This window comes from Scyliorhinus canicula, chromosome 6 (assembly GCF_902713615.1).
Source record: "Scyliorhinus canicula chromosome 6, sScyCan1.1, whole genome shotgun sequence".
NCBI classification, from domain to species: domain Eukaryota; kingdom Metazoa; phylum Chordata; class Chondrichthyes; order Carcharhiniformes; family Scyliorhinidae; genus Scyliorhinus; species Scyliorhinus canicula.
The window spans coordinates 207,757,537-207,779,999 of record NC_052151.1 but is presented as its reverse complement, the minus strand read 5'-3'; the positions used below and the strand labels follow the sequence as shown (position 1 = coordinate 207,779,999).

General features: G+C 43.2%; 9 non-coding genes across 9 annotated transcripts; all 9 read left to right on the top strand.

Annotated features, from left to right (window-relative positions):
• Window positions 1-373: 373 nt before the first annotated feature.
• Window positions 374-455, top strand: trnas-aga. Its single transcript has one exon. It is a non-coding gene; the product is annotated as a tRNA-Ser (tRNA).
• A 1,902-nt stretch (window positions 456-2,357) lies between these two features.
• On the top strand, window positions 2,358-2,439 carry trnaf-aaa. The gene has a single exon. It is a non-coding gene; the product is annotated as a tRNA-Phe (tRNA).
• A 1,903-nt stretch (window positions 2,440-4,342) lies between these two features.
• trnas-aga lies at window positions 4,343-4,424 on the top strand. The gene has a single exon. It is a non-coding gene; the product is annotated as a tRNA-Ser (tRNA).
• A 1,903-nt stretch (window positions 4,425-6,327) lies between these two features.
• Window positions 6,328-6,409, top strand: trnaf-aaa. Its single transcript has one exon. It is a non-coding gene; the product is annotated as a tRNA-Phe (tRNA).
• A 3,600-nt stretch (window positions 6,410-10,009) lies between these two features.
• trnas-aga lies at window positions 10,010-10,091 on the top strand. The gene has a single exon. It is a non-coding gene; the product is annotated as a tRNA-Ser (tRNA).
• Window positions 10,092-12,013: 1,922 nt separating this feature from the next.
• Window positions 12,014-12,094, top strand: trnas-aga. Its single transcript has one exon. It is a non-coding gene; the product is annotated as a tRNA-Ser (tRNA).
• Window positions 12,095-17,483: 5,389 nt separating this feature from the next.
• On the top strand, window positions 17,484-17,565 carry trnas-aga. Its single transcript has one exon. It is a non-coding gene; the product is annotated as a tRNA-Ser (tRNA).
• A 1,900-nt stretch (window positions 17,566-19,465) lies between these two features.
• trnas-aga lies at window positions 19,466-19,547 on the top strand. Its single transcript has one exon. It is a non-coding gene; the product is annotated as a tRNA-Ser (tRNA).
• A 1,902-nt stretch (window positions 19,548-21,449) lies between these two features.
• On the top strand, window positions 21,450-21,531 carry trnas-aga. Its single transcript has one exon. It is a non-coding gene; the product is annotated as a tRNA-Ser (tRNA).
• Window positions 21,532-22,463: the final 932 nt, after the last annotated feature.

The window sequence follows — 22,463 nt, the reverse complement described above, 5'->3', positions numbered from 1 at the left end:
ATCCTGACCATTATTCCAGCACTTTCAGAATCCAGCACTAACTCCAGTTTGTATTGTGATTTGTGTCGGTGCATTATCGCCCTGTCAACAAATACAGAAGAATAATGTACCGAGTCCAACAGCAAATTGCGAATATTAATCAAATCAAATGGCATTTCCTAAATCAACAAAGGGATGCTATCGAAGCTTTCCTATAGCAACATTAACGGAGCTATTGCGGCCTCGCGGGTTTGGATTTCGTCAGGTTGTGAATGAAAAAATATTTATTATGAACACAATAATGTTCAGAATTGGATTCTGTGTGTCTGTCTGCGACGAACTGATTAAAAATTACCCAACGGTCAATTAATTCCGTATCGGCCTCTGCGTTTGTGTAGTCGTGGCCGAGTGGTTAAGGTGATGGACTAGAAATCCATTGGGGTTTCCCCGGGCAGGTTCGAATCCTGCCAACTACGAATATTATTTTTCTCATTCAGTTTCCAGTTTCACCACTCTCCTTTGGATCGAATCGTGTCTGATGCGAAATGGTATCCCACACTTTTCAAAAAGACCAATTGTTTTTCCCCAACAGAGTGCGCTCTACTTGAATCGTCGGGACACTGTTGCACATGTTATTATTCAGTGATTGGGGATGTACACTGGGCTTTCTGAAGAAGAATTTCACAATGGAACATATGCTATTATTTAGTGAACGGAGATGTACAGACAACTTTCTGATTAAGAGTGAGATAACGGGGCATGCGTTATTGATCAGTGAGGGGAGACATAAAAGCCTGAATCTTGTGAGCAACAATTCCAACTTTCCTTTTTGTAAAGCGATTGGCAATGGTGAATGCAGGAAAGCTAGTGATTCGAAACAAACCTGTTGGACATTAACTGATGTTGCAAGACTTCTTACTGTGCTCACCACTGACCAACACCGGCATCTCCACATCATGGCCATCTTCAAACAAAGACAATGTGAATGCTTTTCGGATATTGTATATCGCTAATTTATTGTAGATGGTTGAATAAATACTAGAAAATAAGACGGCACATGTGAAGACCAGCATCTAGAGAAATGTTACTCACTCACTCGTCAGTCAGGAATGTTGGCTGTTTCCCAAGCACGGGTTTGGGTTCGATTGCGGAGCATTGCCAATGTAACCTTGTGGCGATCAAATGAGGACTCGCAAGTCACGAACGTTGCTTTGTGGCTCTGAAGACATCCACGGGTGTAATTCAAATAACCATACTTTCAAACTCCATCAATCTCCCATTGGACTCAGATTTCTTCTTTATTGTTAATAATGACTGTCCATTGTGGGTTTGATGGCACACTCGATTTTTTGCGTTAAGATGGGGAAAGTGATTGTGGAGTATGTGGAAATTAATCAAAATGGGAACGTCTCGCCGTCCGTGGTTTGGGAGGCATTGAAGGTGGTAATGAGGGGGAAGACATTTCATTCAAGACAGAGGTGATTAGAGAGGCAGGGGAGGAAGGGTGTCGGTTGATGGGGAGATTATGGCGGGCGATGGAAGAGATATGGTGCATCTGGAAATGAGGCATTGAGTGAGCAGTTGCCCGTGAAGTTTGATCTTCTATCGAAAGGAAGGTTGGATCAGCAATGGAGGCGAGCATGGGTGGTTGCCTTGAATTATGGTGAGAAAGCCATTGGATTGCTCGCGGGTCAGCTCCATCGGCAGGCAGCAGCGTGGGAGATGGGAAGAGGTATTTCTGCATCTGAATGTGAAGTGGTTCGTCGATTTGGAAGAATGCTGAGAATATTATTGAGATATTTGGGCATTTCAGTTCTGAAGGGAGGGGAGTATCGGACTGATAATCGAAAATAAATGTAAAATATACTCTTTAGTTGATGCGGAATGGAAATGTTAATTCCGTTTCTGTCTCTATTGATGCTGCCAGACCCGCTGAGTTTCTCCTGAAGTTTCTGTTTTTGTGTCCTGAAGCTTAATGGGTTTGCTTTAACCCAGATGTTTCTGTATCCTGACCATTATTCCAGCACTTTCAGAATCCAGCACTAACTCCAGTTTGTATTGTGATTTGTGTCGGTGCATTATCGCCCTGTCAACAAATACAGAAGAATAATGTACCGAGTCCAACAGCAAATTGCGAATATTAATCTAATCAAATGACATTTCCTAATTCAACAAAGGGATGCTATCGAAGCTTTCCTATAGCAACCTTAACGGAGCTATTGTGGCATCGCGGGTTTGGATTTCGTCAGGTTGTGAATGAAAGAATATTTATTATGAACACAATAATGTTCAGAATTGGATTCAGTGTGTTTGTCTGCGACTCACTGATTAAAAATTACCCAACGGTCAATTAATTCCGTATCGGCCTCTGCATTTGTGTAGTCGTGGCCGAGTGGTTAAGGCGATGGACTAAAAATCCATTGGGGTTTCCCCGCGCAGGTTCGAATCCTGCCGACTACGAATTTACTTTTTCTCATTCAGTTTCAAATTTCACCACGTTCCTTTGGATCGAATCGTGTCTGATGCGAAATGGTATCCCACACTTTTCAAAAAGACCAGTTGTTTTTCCCCAACAGAGTGCGCTCTATTTGAAACGTCGGGACACTGTTGCACATGTTATTATTCAGTGACTGGGGATGTATACTGGGCTTTCTGAAGAAGAATTTCACAATGGAACATATGCTATTATTTAGTGAACGGAGATTTACAGACAACTTTCTGATTAAGAGTGAGATCACGGGGCATGCGTTATTGATCAGTGAGGGGAGACGTAAAAGCCTGAATCTTGTGAGCAACAATTCCAACTTTCCCTTTTGTCCAGGGATTGGCTATGGTGAATGCAGGAAAGCTAGTGATTCGAAACAAACCTGTTGTACTTTAACTGATGTTGCAAGACTTCTTACTGTGCTCACCGCTGTCCAACACCAGCATCTCCACATCATGGCCATCTTCAAACAAAGACAATGTGAATGCTTTTCGGATATTGTATATCGCTAATTTATTGTAGATGGTTGAATAAATACTAGAACATAAGACGGCACATGTCAAGACCAGCATCTAGAGAAATGTTCCTCACTGATTCGTCAGTCAGGAATGTTGGCTGTTTCCCAGGCGCTGGGTCCTTGTTCGATTACGGAGCATTGCCAATGTAACCTTCTGGCGATCAATTGAGGACTCCCAAGTCGCGAACGTTGCTTTGTGACTATAAAGACGTCCACGGGTGCAATTCAAATAACCATACTTTCAAACTCCATCAATCTCCCACTGAACTCAGATTTCTTCATTATTGTCAATAATGATTCACCATTCTGGGTTTGATGGCACACCCGATTTTTTGCGTTAAGATGGGGAAAGTGATTGTGGAGTATGTGGAAATTAATCAAAATGGGAACGTCTCGCCGTCCGTGATTTGGGAGGCATTGAAGGAGGTAATGAGGGGGAGGACATTTCATTCAAGACAGAGGTGATTAGAGAGGCAGGGGAGGACGGGCGTCGGTTGATCGGGGAGATTATGGCGGGTGATGGAAGAGATGTGGTGCATCTGGAACCGAGGCATTGAGTGAGGAGTTGCCCGTGAAGATTGATCTTCTATCGAAGGGGAGGGTGGATCAGCAATGGAGGCGAGCAAGGGGGGTTGGCTCTGATTATGGTGAGAAAGCCATTGGATTGCTCGCGGGTCAGCTCCATCGGAAGGCAGCAGTGTGGGAGATGGAAAGAGGTATTTCTGCATCTGAATGTGAAGTGGCTCGTAGATTTGGAAGAATGCTGAGAATATTATTGGGATATTTGGGCATTTCAGTTCTGAAGGGAGGGGAGTATCGGACTGATAATCGAAAATTTATGTAAAATATACTCTTTAGTTGATGCGGAATGGAAACATTAATTCCGTTTCTCTGCCCACTGATGCTGCCAGACACGCTTAGTTTTCCCTGAAGTTTCTGTTTTTGTGTCCTGAAGCTTAATGGGTTTGCTTTAACCCAGATGTTTCTGGATCCTGACCATTATTCCAGCACTTTCAGAATCCAGCACTAACTCCAGTTTGTATTGTGATTTGTGTCGGTGCATTATCGCCCTGTCAACAAATACAGAAGAATAATGTACCGAGTCCAACAGCAAATTGCGAATATTAATCAAATAAAATGACATTTCCTAATTCAACAAAGGCATGCTATCGAAGTTTCCTATAGCAACCTTAACGGAACTATTGTGGCATCGCGGGTTTGGATTTCGTCAGGTTGTGAATGAAAGAATATTTATTATGAACACAATAATGTTCAGAATTGGATTCTGTGTGTCTGTCTGCGTCTAACTGATTAAAAATTACCCAACGGTCAATTAATTCCGTAGCGGCCTGTGCGTTTGTGTAGTCGTGGCCGAGTGGTTAAGGTGATGGGCTAGAAATCCATTGGCGTTTCCTCCCGCAGGTTCGAATTCTGCCGACTACGCATATTATTCTTCTCATTCAGTTTCCAGTGTCACCACTTTCCTTTGGATCGAATCGCTTCTGATGCGAAATGTTATACCACACTTTTCAAAATGACCAGTTGTTTTTCCCAACAGAGTGCGCTCTATTTGAAACGTCGGGACACTGTTGCATATGTTATTATTCAGTGATTGGGGATGTACACTGGGCTTTCTGAAGAAGAATTTCACAATGGAACATATGCTATTATTTAGTGAACGGAGATGTACAGACATCTTTCTGATTAAGAGTGAGATCACGGGACATGCGTTATTGATTAGGGAAGGGATACGTAAAAGCCTGAATCTTGTGAGCAACAATTCCAACTTTCCCTTTTGTCCAGGGATTGGCTATGGTGAATGCAGGAAAGCTAGTGATTCGAAACAAACCTGTTGGACTTTAACTGATGTTGCAAGACTTCTTACTGTGCTCACCGCTGTCCAACACCAGCATCTCCACATCATGGCCATCTTCAAACAAAGACAATGTGAATACTTTTCGGATATTGTATATCGCTAATTTATTGTAGATGGTTGAATAAATACTAGAACATAACACGGCACATGTCAAGACCAGCATCTAGAGAAATGTTCCTCACTGATTCGTAAGTCAGGAATGTTGGCTGCTTCCCAGGCGCTGGGTCCTTGTTCGATTACGGAGCATTGCCAATGAAACCTTCTGGCGATTAGTTGAGGACTCGCAAGTCGCGAACGTTGCTTTGTGACTATAAAGACGTCCAAGGGGGCAATTCAAATAACCATACTTTCAAACTCCATCAATCTCCCATTGAACTCAGATTTCTTCTTTATTGTTAATAATGATTGACCATTGTGGGCTTGATGGCGCACCCGATTGTTTGCATTAAGATGGGGAAAATGATTGTGGAGTATGTGGAAATTAATCAAAATGGGAACGTCTCGCCGTCCGTTATTTGGGAGGCATTGAAGCAGGTAATGAGGGGTGAGGACATTTCATTCAAGACAGAGGTGATTAGAGAGGCAGGGGAGGACGGGCGTCGGTTGATCGGGGAGATTATGGCGGGTGATGGAAGAGATGTGGTGCATGTGCAACCGAGGCATTGAGTGAGGAGTTGCCCGTGAAGTTTGATCTTCTATCGAAAGGGAGGGTGGATCAGCAATGGAGGCGAGCAAGGGGGGTTGGCTCTGATTATGGTGAGAAAGCCATTGGATTGCTCGCGGGTCAGCTCCATCGGCAGGCAGCAGCGTGGGAGATGGAAAGAGGTATTTCTGCATCTGAATGTGAAGTGGTTCGTCGATTTGGAAGAAAGTTGAGAATATTATTGGGATATTTGGGCATTTCCGTTCTGAAGGGAGGGGAGTATCGGACTGATAATCGAAAATAAGTGTAAAATATACTCTTTAGTTGATGCGTAATGGAAACGTTAATTCCGTTTCTATCTGTATTGGTGCTGCCAGACCTGCTGAGTTTCTCCTGAAGTTTCTGTTTTTGTGTCCTGATGCTTAATGGGTTTGCTTTAACCCAGATGTTTCTGGATCCTGACCATTATTCCAGCACTTTCAGAATCCAGCACTAACTCCAGTTTGTGTTGTGATTTGTGTCGGTGCATTATCGCCCTGTCAACAAATACAGAAGAATATTGTACCGAGTCCAACAGCAAGTTGCGAATATTAATCAAATCAAATGACATTTCCTAATTCAACAAAGGGATGCTATCGAAGTTTTCCTATAGCAACCTTAACGGAACTATTATGGCATCGCGGGTTTGGATTTCGTCAGGTTGTGAATGAAAGAATATTTATTATGAACACAATAATGTTCAGAATTGGATTCTGTGTGTCTGTCTGCGACTTACTGATTAAAAATTACCCAACGGTCAATTAATTCGTATCGGCCTCTGCGTTTGTGTTGTTGTGGCCGAGTGGTTAAGGTGATGGATTAAAAATCCATTGGCGTTTCCCCCCGCAGGTTCAAATCCTGCCGACTACGAATATTATTTTTCTCATTCAGTTTCCAGTTTCACCACGTTCCTTTGGATCGAATCGTGCGAGATCCGAAATGGTATCCCACACTTTTCAAAAAGACCAGTTGTTTTTCCCAACAGAGTGCGCTCTATTTGAAACGTCGGGACACTGTTGCACATGTTATTATTCAGTGATTGGGGAAGTACACTGGGCTCTCGGAATAAGAATTTCACAATGGAACATATGCTATTATTTAGTGAACGGAGTTGTACAGACACCTTTCTGATTAAGAGTCAGATCACAGGGCATGCGTTATTGATCAGGGAGGGGATACGTAAAAGCCTGAATCTTGTGACCAACAATTCCAACTTTCCTTTTTGTCCAGCGATTGGCTATGGTGAATGCAGGAAAGCTAGTGATTCGAAACAAACCTGTTGGACTTTAACTGATGTTGCAAGACTTCTTACTGTGCTCACCGTTGTCCAACACTGGCATCTCCACATCATGGCCATCTTCAAACAAAGACAATGTGAATGCTTTTCGGATATTGTATATCGCTAATTTATTGTAGATGGTTGAATAAATACTAGAAAATAAGATGGCACATGTCAAGGCCAGCATCTAGAGAAATGTTACTCACTCACTCGTCAGTCAGGAATGTTGGCTGTTTCTCAAGCACGTGTTTTTGAAAACTCTCTACTCTTCTTAGAATTCCCCCTGTTCCAAAAAGGTCCAATATTCTAAATGGTGAACAGGGATTCTCACTCCCTGACTCCGATGCAGGCTTCGGTGGGTGCCATTCAGGTCAAACTATATTTTCCAGTTATCCCCCAGTCGAACCCATACCTTCACCGAAGATTTTATCTACTTACCACTTAGTAGCATCGATGTCCTGGGTCCTGCATTGCTAAGTAAGTAACGCAGACTTTCAGGAATAAACCACTTTTTCAGGTTAAGTTAAGTTATTTTATTATTATATTTTTTCTTTTAAAAGCTGCAAACACATTCTTTACAGAAAGGTAAAAAGCTCTTGCTTCTGGATCCTTCCTGTTGGTTGAAGGGACCTTCAGGCCCACCTTGACACTCAATCTTCTTTAAATTCTTGTCATTTTGGGATGTATTCGCTGGTTAGCTCTGTTGCTGTTTCTTGTTGATCCATGTACTGAGCTATAAGAGCTAACTCTGATAGCTATTTCTAAGCTGACTCTGACTCCTGTTTAAATTCTAGTCTTCCTTAGATGTATAACTGTTTAAACTCGGCTGCTTGCCTTGTCGTTCCCATGACCGAGCTCTCTCTCTCTCTCTCTCTCTGAGTTCTCCTCCCCTTCTCTCCTGTTGCTGTTTCTCTGTGCTCTGTCCTTGTTGCTGCTGCTCCCTGGGTTTATATTCTCTTTCTAACAATTATTAAGTTTTTAGAGCCTTATTGTAAATTAACTTATTTCCCTTTGCTTGTTAAAAAGTATCTTTGATGTAAACATTTGAATACGACTAATTATTCATTTTGGGCATAACGACACCTCAGATCTGATTACATTATCCTTTGTGATGTTCAAAGTTCCTTTGGTCTTAACAGGTGTTACTTCCACTTCTGTGCTTTCGAATCACTTAATTTTCCAATTGTCGTCAGCTCATAACTGTGCCTTTGATTTTGTCTTGCAATTGTATCTCCGGTAGGCAGTTCGTCTCCAATTTTCTTTTAATTGACTTTTTTAATTGACTTTACTCAATCATTTTTACCAATTAAGGGGCAATTTAGAGTGGTCAATCTACCTACGCTGCACATCTTTGGGTTGTGGGGGTGAAACCCACGCAGACATGGGGAGAATGTGCAAACTCCACACGGACAGTGACCCAGGGCTGGGATTCGAACCCAGGTCCTCACCGCCGTGAGGCTGCAGGGCTAACCCACTGCGCCACCGTGCTGCCTTTCTTTTAATTGCCTTGATGTTCGTAGAATTTTACACTTTAGAATTGACACCAAATTCGACTGAGCATCTTCCACCCTTTCCAGCTGTTTACTAAGAGTTAATTTCAATTAAGGTGTGAGACTTTGCTTTGAGCTGTATGCTAAAATTTAACTTGGTTATGACTTGAAAGACCTGCCTGCTTTAAACATTCGTCAATTGAAACTCTCATCCATGCCTTTACAGATACTTCCTGAGATAGTTACATTCCATGAAGGTGTGAGCCATTGTTTTAGATTACCACATGAAACCTGCGTGTTTGATAAGCCTGCTTGTGAGCAAGAATCTGCATTTTACAATCCTGCTCTTTGCAGCTGCTATTAACCTTTTGTGGGATCTTTCCCTGTATCCTCTCAGACCAGATATTGCCAGACTTCCATGTTTCAAATGACACATTTTTCTGTATTTTCAAGAACACACGGGTTTGGGTTCGATTACGGAGCATTGCCAATGTAACCTTATGGCGATCAAATGAGGACTCGCAAGTCGCAAACGTTGCTTTGTGACTCTAAAGACGTCCACGGGAGGATTTCAAATAACCATAATTTCAAACTCCATCAATCTTACATTGAAATCAGGTTTCCTCTTTATTGTTAACATGACTGACCATTGTAGATTTGATGACACACCGGATTTTTTGCGTTAAGATGGGGAAATTTATTGAGGATTATGTGGAAATTAACTAAAATGGGAGCTTCCCGCCGTCCGTGGTTTGGGAGGCATTGAAGGCGGTAGTGAGGTGGGAGGTCATTTCATTGAAGAAAGAGGTGATTAGAGAGGCGCGGGAGGAAGGACAGCGGTTGGTCGGGGAGAGTTTGGCGGGTGATGGAATATATGTGGTGCACCCGGAACCGGGACATTGAATGAGGAGGAAGGAGCTGAAGGTGAAGTTTGATCTTCTATCCAAAGGCAGGCTGGTTCAGCAATGAGGCGCGAAAGGGGGGTTGGCTGTGAGTGTGGTGAGAAAGCCATTGGAGTGCTCTCGGATCAGCTCCATCGGCAGTCAGCAACATGGGAGTTGGAAAGAGGTATTTCTGCATCTGATTGTGAAGTGGTTCGTCGATTTGGAAGAATATTGAGAATATTTTGGAGATATTTGGGCATTTCGTTTCTGAAGGGAGGGCAGTATCGGACTGATAATCGAAAATGAATGTAAAATATACTTTTTAGTTGAAGCGGAATGGAAACGTTAATCCCGTTTCTATCTATATTGATGCTGCCAGACCCGCTGAGTTTCCCCTGAAGTTTCTGTTTTTGTGTCCTGAAGCTTAATGGGTTTGTTTTAACCCAGATGTTTCTGGATCCTGACCATTAATCCAGCACTTTAAGAATCCAGCACTAACTCCAGTTTGTATTGTGATTTGTGTCGGTGCATTATCGCCCTGTCAACAAATACAGAAGAATAATGTACCGAGTCCAACAGCAAATTGCGAATTTTAATCAAATCAAATGACATTTCCTAATTCAACAAAGGGATGCTATCGAAGCTTTCCTATAGCAACCTTAACGGAGCTTTTGTGCCATCGCGGGTTTGGATTTCGTCAAGAATATTTATTATGAACACAATAATGTTCAGAATTGGATTCTGTGTGTCTGTCTGGGACTAACTGATTAAAAATTACCTTCCGGTCAATTGATTCCGTAGGGGCCTCTGCATTTGTGTAGTCGTGGCCGAGTGGTTAAGGCGATGGACTAGAAATCCATTGGGGTTTCCCCGCGCAGGTTCGAATCCTGCCGACTACGAATTTACTTTTTCTCATTCAGTTTCAAGTTTCACCACGTTCCTTTGGATCGAATCGTGTCTGATGCGAAATGGTATCCCACACTTTTCAGAATGACGAGTTATTTTTCCCAACAGAGTGCGCTCTATTTGAAAAGTCGGAACACGGTTGCACATGTGTTATTAATCAGTGATTGGGGAAGTACACAGGGCTTTCTGAATAATAATTTAACAACGGAATACATGCTATTATTTAATGAACGGAGATGTACAGACACCTCTCTGATTAAGAGTGAGATCACGGGGCATGCGTTATTGATCAGGGAGGGGACACGTAAAAGCCTGAATCTTGTGAGCAACAATTCCAACTTTCGTTTTTGTCCAGGGATTGGCTATGGTGAATGCAGGAAAGCTAGTGATTCGAAACAAACATGTTGGACTTTAACTGATGTTGCAAGACTTTTTACTGTGCTCACCGCTGTCCAACACCGGCATCTCCACATCATGGACGTCTTCAAACAAAGACAAGGTGAAAGCTTTTCGGATATTGTATATCGCTAATTTTTTGCAGATGGTTGAATAAATACTAGAAACTAAAGGGAACAAGTCAAGACCAGCACCTAGAGAAATGTTTCTCATTCATTCGTCAGTCAGGAATTTCAGTTTCCCAAGCGATGTATCCGTGTTCGATTACAGGACATTGCCAATGTAACGTTATGGTGATCAAATGAGGACTCCCAAGTCGCGAAAGTTGCTTTGTGACTCTTAAGACGTCCACGTGTGGAATTTAAACAACCATACTTTCAAACTCCATCTATCTCCCATTGAACTCAGGTTTCTTCTTTATTGTTAATAATGAATGGCCATTGTGGGTTTGATGGCACACCCGATTTTTTGCATTAAGATGGGGATAGTGATTGAGGGGTACGTGTAAATTAACCGAAATGGGAACGTCTCGCCGTCCGTGGTTTGGGAGGCATTGAAGGCGGTAGTGAGGGAGGGGGTCATTTCATTCAAGGCAGAGGTGATTAGAGATGCGCGGGAGGGAGGACAGCGGTTGATCGGGGAGAATTTGGCGGGCGATGGAATATATGTGGTGCATCCGGGACATTTAAAGAGGTTGAAGGAGCTGCTGGTGAAGTTTGATCTTCAATCGAAAGGGAGGGCGGTTCAGCAATGGAGGCGCGCAAGGTTGGGGGGTGGGGGGGTGGGAGGGGGGTGGGGTTGGATATGAGTATGGTGAGAAAGCCATTGGATTGCTGGCGGGTCAGCTACATCTGCAGGCAGCAGCTTAGAAGGTGGGAAGAGGTATTTCTGCATCTGAATATGAAGTGGTTCGTGGATGTGGAAGAATGTTCAGAATAGTTTGGGGATATTTGGGCATTTCGGTTCTGAAGGGAGGGAGAATCGGACTGATAATCGAAAATAAATGTCAAACACTCTCTTTAGTTGATGCGGAATGGAAACGTTAATTCCGTTTCTCTGTCCACTGATGCTGTCAGACACACTGAGTTTTCCCTGAAGTTTCAGTTTTTGTGTCCTGAAGCTTAATGGGTTTACTTTAACCCAGATGTTTCTGGACCCTGAGGATAATTGCAGCATTTTCAGCACTAACTCCAGTTTGAATTGAGATTTGTGTCGGTGCATTATCGCCCTGTCAACAAATGCAGAAGTAAAATGTACGGAGCCCAACAGCAAATTGCGAATATTAATCAAATCAAATGACATTTCATAATTCAAGAAAGGGATGCTATCAAAGCTTTCCTATAACAACCTTAACGGAGCTATTGCGGCATCGCGGGTTTGGATTTCGTCAGGTTTGAATGAAAGAATATTCATTATGAACACAGTAATGTTCAGAATTGGATTTTGTGTGTCTGTCTGCGACGAACTGATTAAAAATTACTTTCCCGTCAAATGACACCGAAGCAGCACATAGGTTCGTGTAGTCGTGGCCGAGTGGTTAAGGCGATGGGCTAGAAATCCTTTGGGGTCTCCCGCGCAAGTTCGAATCCTGCCGACTACGAATATACTTTTTCTCATTCAGTTTCAAGTTTCACCACGTTTCTTTGGAACGAATCGTGTCTGATGCGAAATGGTATCCCACACTTTTCAAAAAGAAGAGTTCATTTTCCCAACAGAGTGCGCTCTATTTGAAAAGTCAGAACACTTGCATTGCACATGTTATTATTCAGTGATTGGGGAAGTACACAGGGCTTTCTGAATAAGAATTTAACAACAGAACACATGCTATTATTTCGTGAACGGAGATGTACAGACACATTTCTGATTAACATTGAGATCATGGGGAATGCGTTATTGATTAGGGAGGGGAGAAGTAAAACCCTGAATCTTGTGAGCAACAATTCCAATTTCCCTTTTTTCCAGGGATTGGCTAGGGTGAATGCAGGAAAGCTTGTGATTCGAAACAAACCTGTTGGACTTTAACTGGTGTTGCAAGACTTCTGACTGTGCTCACCGGTGTCCAACACCGGCATCTCCACATCAAGGCCATCTTTAAACTAAGACAATGTGAATGCTTTTTGGATATTGTATATCGCTAATTTATTGTAGATGGTTGAATAAATACTAGAAACTAAGAGGGAACAAGTCAAGACCAGCATCTAGAGAAATGTTTCTCACTCGCTCGTCAGTCAGGAATGTTGGCTGTTTCCCAAGGCTCGATCACTTCAGCTGTATTCATGTCAGCTGGTGGTGTAAGTCCACTATGAGCGTTATGGACTTCTGGGAGCCGGATCAGGTACTGGGACACAGGTTCATAGTCACGCTGCTTACATATGGCAATTTTTGGCATATCCATTCTAACCGGAAAGGCAGTTTGACAGGTGTCCACCAGACCTGTAACAAAGGCTTTATAAGGCACATTATCTGCATGGTCTGGTTGAACTTGGCGAGCTCGTAGATTATCATCTGGCCAATTGTGTCGGATCTCGGAGATGTCTGCGCCCAATTTCCTCCCCAATAATCGCCGCATCTCATGAGACATGGGGCGAAACTCGAGGCAGAACTTGCGTACCTCGCCTGCAAATTTCTGGCCTTCCGCTTCTCTGGGATCTGGGAGTTGTTCATAGGCACATTCAATGTCTTTCATTGTCCACGATCTGTGGACAAGTATCGGTTGTCCTTCCGGGCCCGCCACGTCAATCATTGGAGCATTGAGGACACTGCCGAGAAATTGACTGTGTCCTTCCCTTTCTTCGTCGCCTTTGAGATAATTAAACGGTTCTGGTGCATCTGGAAGGGCAGATTTAGGCCTGCACGACGCCTTACTCCGGGGATGGTGAGCTACTGGGGAGTCAGATGTAGTCATGGTTCTGATATCTGAGTAAAGAGGGTGACGGTCAGCTCTTGACGGTAGAGTTCCCATGGACGTGTCAGGCGCCCCCCGAGGGGGTTCACTATGTGGTGTAGGGCTCGGTCGCGGCTGTTGGCCTGGGTTCGTGGGGGCCACTAGTGGAGGAGCCGTTGGGCGCGGGAGGTAGCCATCCAGGTCGGGATCATCCGGAATGGGGTGACCTGAAATAGACTTAACACACTGAAGAGAGTTGGTTTTATTTGCAGTTTCTTTGGGTTTCGCCTGTGATCGTCTATTTCTTATTTCTGCCTCTGTTTTCCACAGACCATAAGCCGCCCAATTTATTGGTTCTCTTTTCCTTTTGCTTTTCTTTCCACATTCTTTTGCCCTCTGTTCTAACTGAGTTTTTAATAATTCCAATTGTCTTACACTAAAATTTCCTCATTCAGGAAACCACACTCCTTCACCCACATTTTAACTTGACTCGCCGAGTCTTGTCCATAATTAGTAACCATGTATCGTATATTAGGGCTATTTAAACTTGCAGCATTTGTTTGTTTTTTCCCATTGCTATTCCCCATGACTGGTCTCTTACTTGTGGCCCAGACTCACAGTGACCTTATCCCTTGTGACTGGATTTTCCTCTGGGAGGCTCCCGCACGGAAGTGCGTCCGGTTAGGTGGTTTCATTTTCCTAAACCAGCAAACCAATACCTATCGTTTAGGTATTTTTACAGGTCCAACCTGTTTGATAGATCCAAGTCTAAATCCACCCGTCACTGTGAGACTGTTCACCACTGTCTATAATTGATAATAGAGCAATTCCTTACCATAAATTTCAGTCCGGATCCCGGTGCTGGGGTGACACGGTAATTCCTGGTCCTCTCACGCTGATGGCCAATTGAAGCCTTTGAGATGAGGTGAAAAGCCCTCAAGGCGTCAGCGCTAATGCCTCCCCGGAATCTAGCAGTGTCTATCTCAAGAACGGGGTCCCATCCTCGTCGCCAAGAACTGTGGTGGGAAAAAGGAAAACTCAGAAACAAACAGTCATGAATAAGAGCAAGTTAGTATATTTCTTACCTCTGCAGAGGACACCTTCCTCTTTCTACATGAGAGAGAGGAAAGTGCGCCGAGTGCCGCAACCTTCAGTCTTTACACATTCAAAAGATACTATTATTTCTCCATTCCATATAAGGAGTTGTTTTTCTCCTGGCTTTACTATCTCGACCTTCAGACAGCCGGCATATCAGTTTTGGTCTCTCTCTCTCTAACCTTGGACACACACACACACACAAACGCCTGCAGCTTTAGTTAATCACACTAGTAAGCAGTTATTCAATAATAAGTATTACAATTGTCCATTACACGTGCGAGGTCGATTGGCTATGAGTATGGTGAGAAAGCCATTGGATTGCTGGTGGGTCAGCTACATTGCAGGCAGCAGCGTGGAAGGTGGGAAGAGGTATTTCTGCATCTGAATGTGCAGTGGTTCGTGGATTTGGAAGAATGTTCAGAATATTTTGAGGGATATTTGGGCATATAGGTTCTGAAGGAAGGGGCGTATCGGACTGATAATCGAAAATAAATGTAAAATACTATCGTTAGTTGATGCGGAATGGTAACGTTAATTCCGTTTCTCTGTCCACTGATGCTGCCAAACTCGCTGAGTTTTCCCTGAAGTTTCTGTTTATGTGTCCTGAAGCTTAATGGGTTTGCTTTAACCCGGATGTATCTGGACCCTGAGCATAATTGCAGCATTTTCAGAATCCAGCACCAACTCCAGTTGGTATTGTGATTTGTGTCGGTGCATTATCGCCCATGTCAACAAATACAGAAAGAAAATGTACTGTGTTCAACAGCAAATTGCGAATTTTAATCAAATCAAATGACATTTCATAATTTAACAAAGGGATGCTATCAAAGCTTTCATATAGCAACCTTAATGGAGCTATTGCGTCATCGCGAGTTTGGATTTCGTCAGGTTGTGAATGAAAGCATATTTATTATGAACACAATCATGTTCAGAATAATATTCTCTGCGTCTGTCTGCGAGTATTGATTTAAAATTATCTTCCGCTCAAATGATACCGAAGCGCCCTTTGCGTTTGTGTAGTTGCGGACGAGTGGTTAAGGTGATGGACAAGAAATCCATTGGGGTTTCCCCGCACAGATTCGAATCCTGTCGACTACGAATATTTTTTTTCTCATTCATTTTCATGTTTCACCACGTTCCTTTGGATCGAATCGTGTCGGATCCGAAATCGTATCCCACACATTTCAAAAAGACCAATTGTTTTTCCCAACAGAGTGCGCTCTATTTGAAAATTCTGGACACTGTTGTACATGTCTTATCATTCAGTGATTGGGGAAGTACACAGGGCTTTCTGAATTAGAATTTCACAATGGAACATATGCCATTATTTAGTGAACGGGGATGTACAGACACCTTTCTGATCAAGAGTGAGATCACGGGGCATGCGTTATTGATCAGGGAGTGGATACGTAAAGGCCTGAATCTTGTGAGCAACAATTCCAACTTTCCTTTTTGTCCAGAGATTGGCTATGGTGAATGCAGGAAAGCTAGTGATTCGAAACAAACCTGTTGGACTTTAACTGATGTTGCAAGACTTGTTACTGTGCTCACCGCTGTCCAACAACGGCATCTCCACATCATGGCCACCTTCAAACAAAGACAATGTGAATGCTTTTCGGATATTGTATATCGCTAATTTATTATAGATGGTTGAATAAATACTAGAACATAAGACGGCACATGTCAAGACCAGCATCTAGGGAAATGTTCCTCACTCACTCGTCAGTCAGGAATGTTGGCTGTTTCCCAAGCACGGGTTTGGGTTCTATTACGGAGCATTGCCAATGTAACCTTATGGCGATCAAATGAAGACTCGCAAGTCGCCAACGTTGCTTTGTGATTCTGAAGACGTCCACGGGAGCATTTCAAATAAAAATACTTTCAAACTTACCAATCTCCCATTGAAATCAGGTTTCCTCTTTATCGTTAACATGACTGACCATTGTAGATTTGATGACACACCCGATTTTTTGCGTGAAGATGGGGAAATTCATTGAGGATTACGTGGAAATTAACCAAAATGGGAGCTTCCCGCCGTCCTTGGTTTGGGAGGCATTGAAGGCGGTAGTGAGGTGGGAGGTCATTTCATTCAAGAAAGAGGTGATTAGAGAGGCGCGGGAGGAAGGACAGAGGTGGGTCGGGGAGAGTTTTGCGGGCGATGGAATATATGTGGTACATCGGGAAATTGAACGAGGAGGAAGGAGCTGAAGGTGAAGTTTGATCTTCTATCAAAAGGGAGGCTGGGTCAGCAATGGTGGGTGAAGGCGCGCAAGGGGGGGTTGGCTGTGAGTGTGGTGAGAAAGCAATTGGATTGCTGGTGGATCAGCTACATCTGCAGGCAGCAGCGTGGAAGGTGGGAAGAGGTATTTCTGCATCTGAATGTGTAGTGGTTCGTGGATTTGGAAGAATGTTCAGAATATTTATGTTATATTTGGGCATTTCGGTTCGGAAGGGAGGGGAGTAACGGACTGATAATCGAAAATAAATGTAAAAAACTCTTTAGTTGATGCGGAATGGAAACGTTAATTCCGTTTCTCTGCCCACTGATGCTGCCAGACACGCTTAGTTTTCCCTGAAGTTTCTGTTTTTGTGTCCTGAAGCTTAATGGGTTTGCTTTAACCCAGATGTTTCTGGATCCTGACCATTCTTCCAGCACTTTCAGAATCCAGCACTAACTCCAGTTTGTATTGTGATTTGTGTCGGTGCATTATCGCCCTGTCAACAAATACAGAAGAATAATGTACCGAGTCCAACAGCAAATTGCGAATATTAATCAAATCAAATGACATTTCCTAATTCAACAAAGGGATGCTATCGAAGATTTCCTATAGCAACCTTAACGGAGCTATTGTGGCATCGCGGGTTTGGATTTCGTCAGGTTGTGAATGAAAGAATATTTATTATGAACACAATAATGTTCAGAATTGGATTCTGTGTGTCTGTCTGCGACTAACTGATTAAAAATTACCCAACGGTCAATTAATTCCGTATCGGCCTCTGCGTTTGTGTAGTCGTGGCCGAGTGGTTAAGGCGATGGACTAGAAAGCCATTGGGGTTTCCCCGCACATGTTCGAATCCTGCCGACTACGAATATTATTTTTCTCATTCAGTTTGCAGATTCACCACTTTCCTTTGGATCGAATCGTGTCTGATGCGAAATGGTATCCCACACTTTTCAAAAAGACCAGTTGTTTTTCCCCAACAGAGTGCGCTCTATTTGAAACGTCGGGACGCTGTTGCACATGTTATTATTCAGTGACTGGGGATGTACACTGGGCTTTCTGAAGAAGAATTTCACAATGGAACATATGCTATTACTTAGTGAACGGAGATGTACAGACAACTTTTTGATTAAGAGTGAGATCACGGGGCATGCGTTATTGATCAGTGAGGGGAGACGTAAAAGCCTGAATCTTGTGACCAACAATTTCAACTTTCCCTTTTGCCCAGGGATTGTCTATGGTGAATGCAGGAAAGCTAGTGATTCTAAACAAACCTGTTGGTCTTCAACTGATGTTGCAAGACTTCTTACTGTGCTCACCGCTGTCCAACACCAGCATCTTCACATCATGGCTATCTTCAAACAAAGACAATGTGAATGCTTTTCGGATATTGTATATCGCTAATTTATTGTAGATGGTTGAATAAATACTAGAACATAAGACGGCACATGTCAAGGCCAGCATCTAGAGAAATGTTCCTCACTGATTCGTAAGTCAGGAATGTTGGCTGTTTCCCAGGCGCTGGGTCCTTGTTCGATTACGGAGCATTGCCAATGTAACCTTCTGGCGATCAATTGAGGACTCCCAAGTCGCGAACGTTGCTTTGTGACTATAAAGACGTCCACGGGTGCAATTCAAATAACCATACTTTCAAACTCCATCAATCTCCCACTGAACTCAGATTTCTTCTATATTGTTAATAATGATTGACCATTCAGGGTTTGATGGCACACCCGATTTTTTGCGTTAAGATGGGGAAAGTGATTGTGGAGTATGTGGAAATTAATCAAAATGGGAACGTCTCGCCGTCCGTGATTTGGGAGGCATTGAAGGAGGTAATGAGGGGGAGGACATTTCATTCAAGACAGAGGTGATTAGAGAGGCAGGGGAGGACGGGCGTCGGTTGATCGGGGAGATTATGGCGGGTGATGGAAGAGATGTGGTGCATCTGGAACCGAGGCATTGAGTGAGGAGTTGCCCGTGAAGATTGATCTTCTATCGAAAGGGAGGGTGGATCAGCAATGGAGGCGAGCAAGGGGGGTTGGCTCTGATTATGGTGAGAAAGCCATTGGATTGCTCGCGGGTCAGCTCCATCAGCAGGCAGGAGCGTGGGAGATGGAAAGAGGTATTTCTGCATCTGAATGTGAAGTGGTTCGTAGATTTGGAAGAATGCTGAGAATATTATTGGGATATTTGGGCATTTCAGTTCTGAAGGGAGGGGAGTATCGGACTGATAATCGAAAATTAATGTAAAATATACTCTTTAGTTGATGCGGAATGGAAACGTTAATTCCGTTTCTCTGCCCACTGATGCTGCCAGACACGCTTAGTTTTCCCTGAAGTTTCTGTTTTTGTGTCCTGAAGCTTAATGGGTTTGCTTTAACCCAGATGTTTCTGGATCCTGACCATTATTTCAGCACTTTCAGAATCCAGCACTAACTCCAGTTTGTATTGTGATTTGTGTCGGTGCATTATCGCCCTGTCAACAAATACAGAAGAATAATGTACCGAGTCCAACAGCAAATTGCGAATATTAATCAAATCAAATGACATTTCCTAATTCAACAAAGGGATGCTATCGAAGCTTTCCTATAGCAACCTTAACGGAGCTATTGTGGCATCGCGGGTTTGGATTTCGTCAGGTTGTGAATGAAAGAATATTTATTATGAACACAATAATGTTCAGAATTGGATTCTGTGTGTCTGTCTGCGGCTAACTGATTAAAAATTACCCAACGTTCAATTAATTCCGTATCGGCTCGTTTGTGTAGTCGTGGCCGAGTGGTTAAGGCGATACACTAGAAATCCCTTGGGGTTTCCCCGCGCAGGTTCGAATCCTGCCGACTACGAATATCATTTTTCTCATTCAGTTTGCAGTTTCACCACTTTCCTTTGGATCGAATCGTGTCTGATGCGAAATGGTATCCCACACTTTTCAAAAAGACCAGTTGTTTTTCCCCAACAGAGTGCGCTCTATTTGAAACGTCGGGACACTGTTGCACATGTTATTATTCAGTGATTGGGGATGTACACTGGGCTTTCTGAAGAAGAATTTCACAATGGAACATATGCTATTATTTAGTGAACGGAGATGTACAGACAACTTTCTGATTAAGAGTGAGATCACGGGGCATTCGTTATTGATCAGTGAGGGGAGACGTAAAAGCCTGAATCTTGTGAGCAACAATTCCAACTTTCCCTTTTGTCCAGGGATTGGCTATGGTGAATGCAGGAAAGCTAGTGATTCGAAATAAACCTGTTGGACTTTAACTGATGCTGCAAGACTTCTTACTGTGCTCACCGCTGTCCAACACCAGCATCTTCACATCATGGCCATCTTTAAAAAGACAATGTGAATGCTTTTCGGATATTGTATATCGCTAATTTATTGTAGAGGGTTGAATAAATACTAGAACATAAGACGGCACATGTCAAGACCAGCATCTAGAGAAATGTTCCTCACTGATTCGTAAGTCAGGTATGTTGGCTGTTTCCCAGGCGCTGGGTCCTTGTTCGATTCCGGAGCATTGCCAATGTAACCTTCTGTCGATAAATTGAGGACTCCCAAGTCGCGACCGTTGCTTTGTGACTATAAAGACGTCCACGGGTGCAATTCAAATAACCATACTTTCAAACTCCATCAATCTCCCACTGAACTCAGATTTCTTCTATATTGTTAATAATGATTGACCATTCAGGGTTTGATGCCACACCCGATTTTTTTTGTTAAGATGGGGAAAGTGATTGTGGAGTATGTGGAAATTAATCAAAATGGGAACGTCTCGCCATCCGTGATTTGGGAGGCATTGAAGGAGGTAATGAGGGGGAGGACATTTCATTCAAGACAGAGGTGATTAGAGAGGCAGGGGAGGACGGGCGTCGGTTGATCGGGGAGATTATGGCGGGTGATGGAAGAGATGTGGTGCATCTGGAACCGAGGCATTGAGTGAGGAGTTGCCCGTGAAGATTGATCTTCTATCGAAAGGGAGGGTGGATCAGCAATGGAGGCGAGCAAGGGGGGTTGGCTCTGATTATGGTGAGAAAGCCATTGGATTGCTCGCGGGTCAGCTCCATCGGCAGGCAGCAGCGTGGGAGATGGAATGAGGTATTTCTGCATCTGAATGTGAAGTGGTTCGTAGATTTGGAAGAATGCTGAGAATATTATTGGGATATTTGGGCATTTCAGTTCTGAAGGGAGGGGAGTATCGGACTGATAATCGAAAATTAATGTAAAATATACTCTTTAGTTGATGCGGAATGGAAACGTTAATTCCGTTTCTCTGCCCACTGATGCTGCCAGACACGCTTAGTTTTCCCTGAAGTTTCTGTTTTTGTGTCCTGAAGCTTAATGGGTTTGCTTTAACCCAGATGTTTCTGGATCCTGACCATTATTCCAGCACTTTCAGAATCCAGCACTAACTCCAGTTTGTATTGTGATTTGTGTCGGTGCATTATCGCCCTGTCAACAAATACAGAAGAATAATGTACCGAGTCCAACAGCAAATTGCGAATATTAATCAAATCAAATGACATTTCCTAATTCAACAAAGGGATGCTATCGAAGCTTTCCTATAGCAACCTTAACGGAGCTATTGTGGCATCGCGGGTTTGGATTTCGTCAGGTTGTGAATGAAAGAATATTTATTATGAACACAATAATGTTCAGAATTGGATTCTGTGTGTCTGTCTGCGACTAACTGATTAAAAATTACCCAACGGTCAATTAATTCCGTATCGGCCTCTGCGTTTGTGTAGTCGTGGCCGAGTGGTTAAGGCGGTGGACTAGAAATCCATTGGGGTTTCTCCGCGCAGGTTCGAATCCTGCCGACTACGAATATTATTTTTCTCATTCAGTTTCCAGATTCACCACTCTCCTTTGGATCGAATCGTGTCTGATGCGAAATGGTATCCCACACTTTTCAAAAAGACCAATTGTTTTTCCCCAACAGAGTGCGCTCTACTTGAATCGTCGGGACACTGTTGCACATGTTATTATTCAGTGATTGGGGATGTACACTGGGCTTTCTGAAGAAGAATTTCACAATGGAACATATGCTATTATTTAGTGAACGGAGATGTACAGACAACTTTCTGATTAAGAGTGAGATCACGGGGCATGCGTTATTGATCAGTGAGGGGAGACGTAAAAGCCTGAATCTTGTGAGCAAGAATTCCAACTTTCCCTTTTGTCCAGGGATTGGCAATGGTGAATGCAGGAAAGCTAGTGATTCGAAACAAACCTGTTGGACTTTAACTGATGTTGCAAGACTTCTTACTGTGCTCACCGCTGTCCAACACCAGCATCTTCACATCATGGCCATCTTCAAACAAAGACAATGTGAATGCTTTTCGGATATTGTATATCGCTAATTTATTGTAGATGGTTGAATAAATACTAGAACATAAGACGGCACATGTCAAGACCAGCATCTAGAGAAATGTTCCTCACTGATTCGTAAGTCAGGAATGTTGGCTGTTTCCCAGGCGCTGGGTCCTTGTTCGATTACGGAGCATTGCCAATGTAACCTTCTGGCGATCAATTGAGGACTCCCAAGTCGCGAACGTTGCTTTGTGACTATAAAGACGTCCACGGGTGCAATTCAAATAACCATACTTTCAAACTGCATCAATCTCCCACTGAACTCAGATTTCTTCTATATTGTTAATAATGATTGACCATTCAGGGTTTGATGGCACACCCGATTTTTTTTGTTAAGATGGGGAAAGTGATTGTGGAGTATGTGGAAATTAATCAAAATGGGAAC